The 12,044-nt window shown below is 38.9% G+C and overlaps 1 protein-coding gene and 1 pseudogene across 12 annotated transcripts in view; both read right to left on the bottom strand.

Annotated features, from left to right (window-relative positions):
* The window catches only part of LOC109267868 (protein Wnt-2b-like), a 38,731-nt pseudogene extending 34,615 nt beyond the window's left edge, over nucleotides 1-4,116 (bottom strand).
* MAGI2 (membrane associated guanylate kinase, WW and PDZ domain containing 2) overlaps nucleotides 1-12,044 on the bottom strand; it is a 1,325,358-nt gene that overhangs the window by 391,311 nt on the left and 922,003 nt on the right. The window lies entirely within an intron of this gene.

Genomic DNA, 12,044 nt, shown 5'->3' on the forward strand with positions numbered 1-12,044 from the left:
CTATATATGTATAAAAAGATATATATATCTTTTCTTTTATATATGTACATATATATATCTTTTCTTTATATATATATATATATATATATATATATAAATATAAATGTTTATTTATTTTTGAGAGAGACAGAGACAAAATGCAAAATGTGAGTGGGTTGGGGCAGAGAGAGGGAGGCACAGAATCCAAAGCAGGTTCCAGGTTCCGAGCTGTCTGTCAGCACAGAGCCTGATGCGGGGCTCAAACCCATGAGCTGTGAGATCATGACCGGAGCTGATGTCGGACGTTCAACCGACTGAGCCACCCAGGTGCCCCCAGACTGATCTTTTTATTGAGTAACTTTCCTATTCCTTTGGTAATTTAAAAAATGTTCCTCCTCTGAACTTTCTCCATTTATATTTAATCTGTCCCAATCAGAATAGCATAAAGTGGTCTCTTTCCATGAGAGCATCTCACAGTTTTGCAGTGAAATGTTTTCTGTCTTATTTTCAATCCTTTCTGGATGATACCAGGATTGACAGATTTTCTCAGCTGCTACAGCTCAACAGCGCAAGGTGTGAAAAAGCACAGAACAACTGTTTAAAAAGAGAGGTAAAGTTTCTTTTTCTTTTCCTGTTTAAAAAAAAATTCTTGTTCTTTTTATACCAGTTTTAAACCCAGAATACAACTGATTTAGACTCTATGCATACATTTTTCCTACAATGTAAAATGTGAAGATTTTCACTTGATTGGTTTCTAGTTGACCAATTAATTGGTCTTTACACTGTAGTTAGCCAATCACTGAATAAATGACGGGAGCATTTGTGTCACAGCTTTAGCTAGGTAAATATTATCATCAAATTATTATTATATCATAGGAGGAAAATACGGGTTAATACAAAATATTTCTCCCAGATGTCAGTTGCTTTAAGATACTGCCTACAATTAAAAAATATATATATCTAGATTTAAAGACTGGACTGTGACAAGACCAAAAGCCTAAGTATTTAGCTCTTTAAAAGCTCAGAAAGTTTGGCTAAATCCATGTAGGTATTTTGTGCATTAGTAGAAAAAAAATACTAGGTCAGTGAAGAAGAGCAGAATTTGCCACCCCAAAATGCTTCTTTGGCATAAGGATTATGTCAGGCTGATTATTTTTAAGAATAACTGTAGGAAAAGAAAAGTTCTGAAAACCTAATAAAAGTTACCCAGTAAGAGACATTTACTTTTATAAAGGAAATCTCTATTTGTGTCTCTCTTTCTGTATCAGGAAGAGGAGGACGACAAAATCTCTAGAAACTCTTACCAATGGAAAAGGCAAAGGACTTAAATCTGCATAACAGCCTTACCATGTTCGCTGTGTTTTTCTTGGTGACCTCCCCAAGCCCTTTCCTGGGCTTCCCTCCCCTCACCACTTATTCTTTTGTCTTGGGCCAGAGATGGTGTTTAAGATGGTGGCTTGGGGCATTTTGGGGAGTTAATCAGTCTTCCTGGGTATTTCCCATCTCTACAGGAGATATACATGCTATTAAACTTTGTTGTTTTTCCTATTAATCTATCTTTTATTACAGGATAATCTCAGCCAGGGACCTCGAAGGATAAAGGGAAAATTACATCAGAACTATGGTGTAGATTATGTTAACAAAGCAAATTATAAGAATTGTATGCTAGTGGGATTCTGGAAAATCACAAAAAAAAGGTCTTATTATGGAAAGTCATATCCATATACTCAAACCTAATGGTTACAGAAAAGTTCGAGGGCACCAGGAAGACAAAAAATGCTTCCAGCTTTCAGAGAAGACATGGCAGATGGTTAGTGTAACTTACTACAAGTAAAGAGATGCATGGAAACAGAGGATAGATGTTCCATAGCTTGGGCAGCTGCATCTGGAAAAGGGACAAGAAACAAGTCAGGTCTTTCCTCTCTTTCATGGGAGGTGGAATGTTTCTCCATTTCCTTTTGGCAAGGGAATAAAAGAGGAGGGAAGGGACTCCTATATTGTCTCCTTCCTTCACATATAAGGAGAAACTGGGTTGCAGAGTAGGGCAATGAATGAGTCATTACAGACCAGAAACAAGAAAGATGGTGGGATATAAAAGGGTAAAAGCTTAAAAATCTTGGAGATGCAGAAAAATTCCTGAAACGAATGGAAGGAAAGATATATCAACTCTTGCAGGAAGAGGAAGAAACGAAAGTAAGAAAAGGCAAGAAAAACAATCTTTAAAGTACAAAGGAAATGTAAGGCTAGCTGGCTGAAAACTCACTCTCCCACCAAGAAGTTGCTGGCTATATTATGATTTTCACTAATTCCCTAGTGGTCCTGTGTCTCCTACCCCCAACTTGGACCTGCCTAAGACCTAAACTCAATCATCAGGTGCATCCAAAGTTTTAAAGCTTGAATTCTGGAGTCTGGCTTGGGTTTTCATCCAAACTCTGCAACTTTGCTACCTGTGTCATTTTGGATAATTTATTTATCTTTCTCTGCTTGCTTCCTGATCTAAAAAATGGGGTAATTAAAGCCTCTAGCACATAGGCACTGTTATGAGAATTAAAATGAGATAATGTGGTAAGAAGTCTTGGCTGAGTTTCTGGCTTCTAATACATGCTAATAAAAGCCCGCCCATGTTATGTTCTTCGTCATACAGTTTAAGAAAAATTATTCCCCCCATACCTTGAATTCTTAGTGGTAGAGCTATTGGTTTGAAACTCAAGTTGTTAACCTCACTCTTAACTGCTCAGAAGGACACTGCTTTCCTACACCGAAGACGAAAGGAATTTCAGTTGTACCCGCCTCTCACCAGTGGACAGCTCTCTCTGCCAGTTTCCTCAAGATTTCCTTTTAGTCATCTCCAGCTGAGCCTATCCTGGTACATTCTGTGCTACTTTTAAAATTTTATAAGCCAAGAAAACAAAACACAAACAAGTGGCTTCACAAGCTGAGAACTGCAAAGCTGAAGTGCCAGGAACCCACACGCCTGCAGGCACTAAAGCTGCAAACACCACCTTGTTCTAAAGTTGTGCCCGAGGTCAGAGAGCCCCAAGAAACATTTCTGCTTCAGCCAGAAAGCATCCAGTGCTCATACATACCCTCAGATACTTAGGTGTGTTTGCTTCAACCAGCAGATTGAAAATCCAGAGCTCAGAAAACAAATAGCTCCTTGCTAAAGGCAAAATAAATTCCTTTTGGAAAGGGGACTTTCTCCTCATCTCTTTGCTGTGAAGATAGAGTTTACTTTTCTCTTGTCTAAAACTCCATCCGAGTTTGGTAAGTCCTATGGACAGATGTCAATATACTTTCCTTAGGAGTTTTGCACATTCTCAAAGCAGAGGACCAGGTGACATGGGAAGGAGAGGAATGCAATTTTGAACAAATCGTTCAAATAAACAGGTCCCCTGAGACTTTTTCTTTTTTTTCAGGGAAAGATCCCTCACGTATATAAAGCTCATCAGTCTTTTTAATTCAAGAGGTTTCCTATTTTTAAAAAAGTATACAGGTAAAGGAGCTGGCCCAGAATCAAGTTTATGTTAATACGAAGGGTCAGATGGTCAAGGGGCTGCATTTGCCTATTAAGCCCACTCAGGGTTAGAGAAGAAGACCCTGCTTTAGAAACAAGTCCCTTCTGTAGGTTTCTGCCAGTGAGACAATAGTAACCAAATTAAACAATTCTTGAGAAAGCCAAGAGCAATGAAGTGAAAACCAATGAGGTGAAAGCCACTTGGATCGCTTCTGGATGAGGCTGCCAAATCAGTCACAGAGAACCTGAAGAGAGGAAATTTTAATGAGGAAAAAGTCCTTGCAACAGACCTTGGTCTTCAACTCTCAGTTCCACCTGGGATCATCACCAGGCAAGTAGGTTGAGAGATTTACAAAATTTGAAGAGTTTGAGACTCCCTACATGGGAACTCAATCCAAGCTTTCATGAGTATGGTCAAACAAACAAAACCTTCAGAACAAACAAACAACAACAACACGAACCAAAAAAGTTTTCTGCTTATCCCCTTTTCAGTGTTTTCATCATTGGCTTTCACTATTTGATTTTTCAGTTGAACCCATCTGGCAGCACAGGTTGCTCTGTACATCCTACTTCTCTGCTAACAGACCCTGTCTACACGCAATGCTGCTGTTGAAGCTGACCATGTTCCCCTGACACTGCACCTCACAATTCCCAGCCACATCCCAGAGCTGGCCAATCCTCAAAGGCCACCCAGATGCCATTCAATTTTCAAATACCAATATTTGAGACATGCATGGGATCTACACATTTCAACTGGTTCATACCAGGGGGATGGAAATGGCTGTCAGTAACCTGTTATTATATTGGTGTGCCACAGGCATACAAAGATCCCAGCAGCTCTTGCCAGGGCTGATACCAGCAGAATCAGTGAAACAACAGGATTACACAAGAAAGGTGTTTGGGCAACAGCTTGGAGAACACAAATTTCCTATAATACTGAAAAACAATGTAACTTGATGCAAATGGTGCCAAGAGTGTTACTGCTCTGTGCCAGTGAGAACAGTCAGATGCTCATGGTATGTGGGGCAACCCACGAAGTATCATGGTTGCCTTTCAGCAGCTTAGTTGTCGGTTTCTACAATGCCTCCATCAGAGGAGAGGCAGATTTCAGATGATCAGGGGCTCCTTTGAATATACAACACACTCCTTTCAAAATGTAAAGTCACGCTCTTTCTATTTTTTACAAATTGACCTATAAAAGCGTTCTGGAATTCGGGGAAGAAATCAAGCAAAAGGAGCTGATATTTTGCTACAGTTTCTTTTCCCAGGGCATAACAGATTCTAAACAGAAAGCAACGGTACAAAGGAGGGCAAAGGCTGTTTACCTGAAAAGACACAGCTTGAAAATGAAGTTTGGCTTCCACTCACACACAGGAAATGTGCCCTGATATTTCATTCACCTTTTCACCCAGCCTCCGCACGCATGTCTTGACAGCAGATGGCAGTAATGGGTATATGATGTGACAATATCAGCACAAGGCAGCAATACTGGAGAAATGCATCGGCATAAATTCTATTACAAGTGGTTATTACAGCACTAATACTACATTTTAAGGAGATAATGGTGTGGCTTGCCCACTGCGTGTTCTCTTAGCATTTGTTTTACGTTCCCAAGTGACCTGTCATGGCCCACAACATTTACTATGGCATTAAAAAAAGAGCAGTTGTGAATGTTTGTAATTTGATAATGGGTAGAAAAAAGTCTGCAAATACAAGTTTTCGAGATGGTAATTCCAGCTTTCACCATCACTGACCTCATGAAAATTCCACCTTATGAAAATTCTTCTTCATAATTCATGAAAAGTTTCAGAACAGCAAATGAAGTAATAAAATGTCAAAAATGATCCAGGAGCAACATCAAAAACTGACAGTTTTGTTACTGGCTGCTATTTATGTCACTTGCAATGGCACTTTGTTTCCTTGATTCTTGGTGGCACTAGACATATGATACTATAAGACACAAGGTAATTGGTGAGAATAAAGCAAACAGATAACTGACATTTTTTGAGATTCTCTGACATATATATTTCTCTTTATTCTGATAGACTCTGATAGGGATCCTTTTCTAAAAGCATAAACTCATTATTAAAAAGTTAATTAATGGGGCACGTGGGTGGTTCAGTCAGTTGAGCATCCAATTCTTGATTTTGGCTCAGGTCATGATCTCACAGTTCATAAGATTGAGCCCAGCATCAGGCTCTGTGCTGACAGCGTGGAGCCTGCTTGGGATTCTTTTTCTCTTCCTCTCTCTGCTCTGCCCCCACCCCCTCTCTAAAAATAAATAAATAAACTTTAAAAAAATAAATGAAAAGTGGATTCATGTTATATGTAAAAAGAAGCTTGTTCCTCTGATACCTTTACCAAATTCCTCTTTGTTCTGATATGACTGCACAGGAGTCTTTTTCTAAAAGAATAAACTAGTCGCACACACAAATAATTTAGGAATATGATTTTTTTTGTTTTAGAATTTATAATATGAATTAATTTTTTTAAGTGACTGGTTTACTCTTTAACATGCTCTACATCGTATCCCAAGTCAGCCAATAAAGGTTTAAGGTATAAACCTACAATGAGTTTCCTGGTTAAGTACTAATGCCTGCCAGAACATTATCACTAAGTAACCTCACCATAATATGGACAGAGACTAGCTCTGACATCCAGCCTTTGTATGCTGCATTCTCTTTGTGAGTATGCTATTCCATGGAGGAGATGCTAGAATTGGGGCCAAAGTCATGAAAACTCCGCTGCTGTCCTCTCTGTGATTTTGTACTACCTCCAAACCTGGGTTTGGTCTTTAATTTCTCTTCAAGAAACCAGAGCCAAGGAGCAGCTGGTACTGTTTACTCACTTGCTGCACCTGTAGTTCTGCTTTGCAAGGCATAGAAATGGATTTTCTCCATGAAACATGAATTTCTAGAGCTGGAGTTTGCCCCATCAGTCACGGGTCCACAATACATCAAAAGCAGGAAATGGGAAAATGGCAACATTAGTGGACTGTTTAGGCTCTTCTCCTTTGTTTGCCTTTAAATTAATCTCCTCCTGTTCATGACTCAGTGAGGAAAACATCTTCCTTTGAAGACGAATTAACTGAAAAGTGCATTGAGGGATTTCAGATTCATAACATAACCACCTTGAACCCTCTGCTCTTGGTGAACCTAAAGAATAGCCACAGGCAGACACTGCACATTCCTGGTTCCTCAATTTATGTCAAAATGGTTTCCCGAGCCTACCATTCCTAACTCCTACATGCAACTGGAAGCAGTTTGACCATTAGCACGGAGTTAAAAAAACAATGTTCTTGAATTTTTCATTCCTTGGGTGGGCCCTGATAATTTTAGGAGCTAAAGCTTGAATGTTGCCTAAGTCAGTCATTGTTCAAAAATCCCTTATTGAGCAGAGTCCTCAACAGTAAAGACTGTAGATACAGGAACTCTCCCTGCCATCAAGAAGCTTATAGTTCAGCTAGAAAGATAAAGTCAGTGCACAAGTACTTAAAGTGGAGTGCCTAATTGTGTAACAATAATTTTATGTGAAGCTCTCCACAGACCTTCTTAAGGTTTCCTCTTGCTGGTTTGACATTACTATTCAACAATGTAATAAACTCCAGAGCTGTTCTACCCAGTAATGGGAGCCCAGCCACCAGTCACATGTAGCTATTGAGCACTTGATGTGTGGCTAGTGCCACAAGCTAGAAAGATGATATTTTGGATATGTTGAGTTAAATAAATATTATTACTAAATTAATTTAACCTGTTGATCTTTACCTTTTTTATCAAAATATTTAGAGTTCCATGTATTGCTCCCATTATTTTCCTATCTGATATCGCTGTCCTGCTGTTTGACTCCCTGTATTCATATCCAGATAAAATTAAGACATATATAATTTCTTTCTTGTTCCTTCTATCATTCATCATTCATTCATTCATTCATTCATTCATGGTAGGTGCTTTATTTCCCCCATTTTACAGATGAGGAAACTGAAGCAGGTAGAAAGGTATGAGGTGTGGTGTAGGATTTGAATTCAGGCACTCTGACTCACCTAGCACGTTCTACTCTAGTAATCCAGATGAGAAACCATGAGGGTCAGAACCAAATGAGGGGTGATGGGTTGGAAAAGAAAAGATGAACTAAAGTGATATCCTCAAGGCCATATGAACACAGCACAGTGACCAGTTTGTTGTATGGCATAAGGGAAATAGAGATAGAGCTGACTCCCAGATTCCTGGCTAAGAAGACAGTGCCACCAAACAAAATAAGAGACATGGAGAGAAGTATATATAAGTGAGATGATGAATTCAGTCAAATTGAAGCACCCGTGAGAAATCCAAGTGGAAATGTCTAATAGGCAGCTGTACATATAGATGTGGGCCTCAAAGGAGATATTTAGGTTGGGTATATTAATTCATTTTCATTTGTCTCCCCCTCAACTTCTCCCCATTACCCTCCAATAGCCTTTGCCTTTTGAATTACAAGGGTGCTTCATGGTTGAATGAAATATGGTTCCTGACTTAAACATTCAAACTTCTGCACAATGGGACTCCAAGCTCTCTACTAAGCTCTCTCCTCTGTGTAACACACACTTTGCCCCAGACAAACCGGATTACATATGTAACCTTGACATTAGTTGTGCTCTCTACACACTTGAAGATGGTGGTTTAAAGGGATCTGAGCTACCAATGACACCAAATGCTGGATCTAATGTTTTCTCTAAGATTTATAGGAATTTGTGGGGTAGTGGGAATAAAGAAGAAAATTCCACTATCAGAATCACTTCAATTATTAAAAACTTTCAATTGCCATAGACAAAGACAGTTCTTCCAGCCATTAACAGATGGTAATAGCAATTGCTCATGTGGGATCACTTTGGATTTATGCACAATTAGAGTTTTTTGTGGCCCGAGTGTTTTGTAACCAGAGGAGAGTCTGTGATGAGTTTATAGCTCTACTCACCTTCCTGCCACTGTGGTCTCTCTTTTATATTAACCAGTCATGGAAGTCAGTCCTCTTCCTTAGTTTCAAGGGGAAAAACACCACAAAAACCCGAAACCAAAACCAAAACCCAATAGCAAAGTAAAACCAGACTAAATAAAAAAATATCACAAACACCTAAACCACACCCACATAAAACATTTGTTGGAAGAGATGAAATACAGAAGTCTGAAGAGATGAGAGGAATTACAGCAGAAGAATGAAATAATTAACAATGCATGTTAGATACTCTGGTTGCAGAAATTCCCTCCACTTTAGCTTTAGTCTCCTTTTCCAACCTTGACCTTTCTCTCCTCTTTCCTCATCCTCTCAGCAGCAAACCTCTGACCTCTCATTTTCTTAAGCAAATCTCTCTAGCCTCTACCCCACAGAAGTTTTAGGCCCCCTCCTACATACCTCTGCTCATCAAGATCCTCAGCTTGAGGTGCTTGGGTAGCTCAGTCGGTTAAGCATCTGACTCTTGGTTTCAGTTCAGGTCATGACTCATGGTTCATGAGTTCTAGCCCCATGTTGGGCTCTTCACTGTCAGCATGGAGGCTGCTTGGAATTCTGTGTCTCCCTCTCTCTCTACCCCTCCCCTCTCTGGCTTGGGCTCTCTCTTCCTCTCTCAAAATAAATAAATAAGCTAAAAAAAAAAAAAGATCCTCTGCTAAAGGAAAGGAATCCTCCTGCCCTGGAAGGCAGATGTGCCCATGATCCTTGGTTACACAAATTCTTCTTCCCAAGTCTTTGCTTCTCCTCTGGTTCCTGTTAAACTCCTAATCAATTCAAGGCCCAATTCAGTTCACAGAAGCAGGACTCCTGCTCCCCTTCCCCATCCAAACACCTTCTCTCCACCACCCCCAGCTCTCACACTGCTACAGGAACCTTCATTCCTCTAGGTGGAGAGTTTCCAGCACTAACTTCATATACTCCCTATTTGACTGCATTTCATTTGAGGATGGGTTCTATCTATGCGGCTCACACCAATCATCTTCTTGGTACAAACTGGTTAAACTGACCTCCAAATCAGTACACACAGAAATGATTAATAAAAAACCTGATATATTCTTCTCTTATTTCATTTTGGGTAAACCTACAAGGTAATCCTTAGAATGACCTTGTTTGGAAATGAAAACGGTGAATCAATAATTCTCCTGTAATCATATATTTGAAATCTCATCTACACCCTGTTATGCCTGGTAAGTGGATTTCAGATTTGCATGGGAAACATATTGTGCTTTGCCGTTGCATTTACCCAGTGGATTTGCTAATAATTTAGGAAGTTTAGCAAATATGATGCAGTGTAACTTGTAATATTTATTTGCTCTCTCAGCTGTGATTTTAATCCCCAAAATAACAAGCTCAGACAACAAATTATTGATATGCTTTGTGCTGTTTATCAATATTTACTTAGATTTATTTTGGAAAAAAAATCCAGAGGGGGGCTATTTAACATAATTGGGCATTAAACTGTTTGATTTGGTACTCACTGTTTTTGAACATACGTAATAAACACACGGAAGTTATTGATGCAAACCTGTTTGTTCCTGTCTACAATAGGAGATTAGAGAGGGTAGGGGTTTTTTTTGCATTCAGGAAAAAGTAAGTTAGTTGAGATACAATTTGTTTTGCTTCTTTTATTTGAAAGCACATTTTAAATGAGCCAAATGGATATCATATGGTCTAACTGTCACTTGACTTGACATTTAAGGACAATACATGGTTTGCATCCTATTTTCAGTTACTATAGAGTGAGTGTATGACCCTGCATCTCCCTTCATGACAAATTCTCACTTTATGCAGCTTTAGGAAACTACTAAGCATGGCTATGTTAACGAAAATAGATTAGTCACTTGAGCTCTGTAAAATGTGTTTGGGAAGAACATTTTTGAGAACATTTCCAAAATCCTTGTGGGCTTATTATGACAGATGAATAAAGATAAGAAGGCAGTGATAAGATTTACATTTGACAATAACAGGTGGGGGTAGTACTGGAGGAGCGGGGCTCTGTCTTGGGCTTGCAACAGCAGTAATAAGCAGTATCTGAAGTTCAAGATCCTGCTTCCAGGTTGGCACACCTGGTTTTTCTTCTTGCCTATAAGCATCACAAGAGCACAGTCCGATTTTTTTTTTTGTTTCACTCTTATATTCCTAGTCTCTAGAACAGTGCTGTAGTATAATAAGCCCACCATATGTATTTTCTGAGTGAATGAAATCTAGTGGACTCATTCCTCCATTATTCTTTGATTATTCTTCTATTATAACTAATCCTGTATTATTAAAGCCATGTCACTAATTTTCCTCTTTTCTAGATACAAATCACCTGACTCTTCTACTCTTTATTCATCTGTCATAATAACCACACTGGGATTTCTAAAACATCCATTGATTTCTATCTATGTTTTTAACTAATCTGCATACTAGGACTATGCTTTCAAAAAAAAAAATTTGAGTGAATTTGAACCGGCTTTGGAGTAGAGACATCAAGGATGTCTCAAAGTTAGTGCCCTGCCCTTCAGTTTGACCAAACAGAGAATGTGACACGCTGTTCTTCTCACCCTTTCCTTAGGAGGTACACGTAGATGCACATAGAAGGGCTAGTGATGGGAAGAGAAGATTCTTCAGGGGAGATCTGCTTTTTATTTTGAAATAAAATTGGATACTATTGGAGATAGCACTGAATGGAGATGCTATTTACTTGAGCTATACTTTGAATGCATCCTCTTGAATGTTTTTGACTAAGGCCATTTAGGTGGGATTAAAAACTGCAGCTCACCTACTATTCTAGCTCCTGTCTTCCCAGGGAACTTCAAATTATACCTTTCTGTTCCAGTGCTGAGCTGCAGTCAGAACACTGAATGAAAATCATTGGCAAATGGGTGCAAATGTTAGTTTAGGAACTACGTAATCATTAATAACACATTTAGTTAGCTCTCCATACAGAGCCTTAAATCATAAGTGAAAACTGAAGAAACAAAGACTTTCAATTCTGGATCCCTTCTTAGTCTATCAGTAGGATCCTCACATTCACCAATGGGCCTAAGGCCACATGTTAAGAATCCCTTCTCTAGAGGAGGAAGAAATCCAAACTCATACCCAACAGTCTTTTCCTGTTGCTATGGCTGGGCAGAAAGAGGAAATAACACTTGTTATGTAATTATATTTATCATTAAGGATAAAAGTTTCATTGGCCTAAAGATTTAGATTCATAAGATGAACTTATCAGCATTATTGTATTGGGGACTAGTGACGCCCCAAACAAAACCTGGTTAAATAAGGAATTAAAAATTGTTCCGTTAATATTCCTTATGCAATTTACTTGATATGTAGCATCTATCTCTTAAGATTTTAACTTCAGTCTTTCTACTATTCTATTTTTCTGGCTCTTCCTCAATTTACATACACACATATCTTAGTGTGTATATGCATGTATAGTATATCGTATATAGTATTATGCGTGTATATATATACTTTACAAAATTATTAGTGACCACGGTCATTCTCTCCTTCATCTTCCCTTCTGCTCTCATTGTCATCCTGGCTGCACATTTTTCCCGATCCAGCCTGGCTGTCAGAGCCC

The sequence above is a fragment of the Panthera pardus genome, unplaced genomic scaffold, assembly GCF_024362965.1.
Source record: "Panthera pardus isolate Hobbes unplaced genomic scaffold, ASM2436296v1 HiC_scaffold_8, whole genome shotgun sequence".
In the NCBI taxonomy this organism is placed as follows: Eukaryota; Metazoa; Chordata; class Mammalia; order Carnivora; family Felidae; genus Panthera; species Panthera pardus.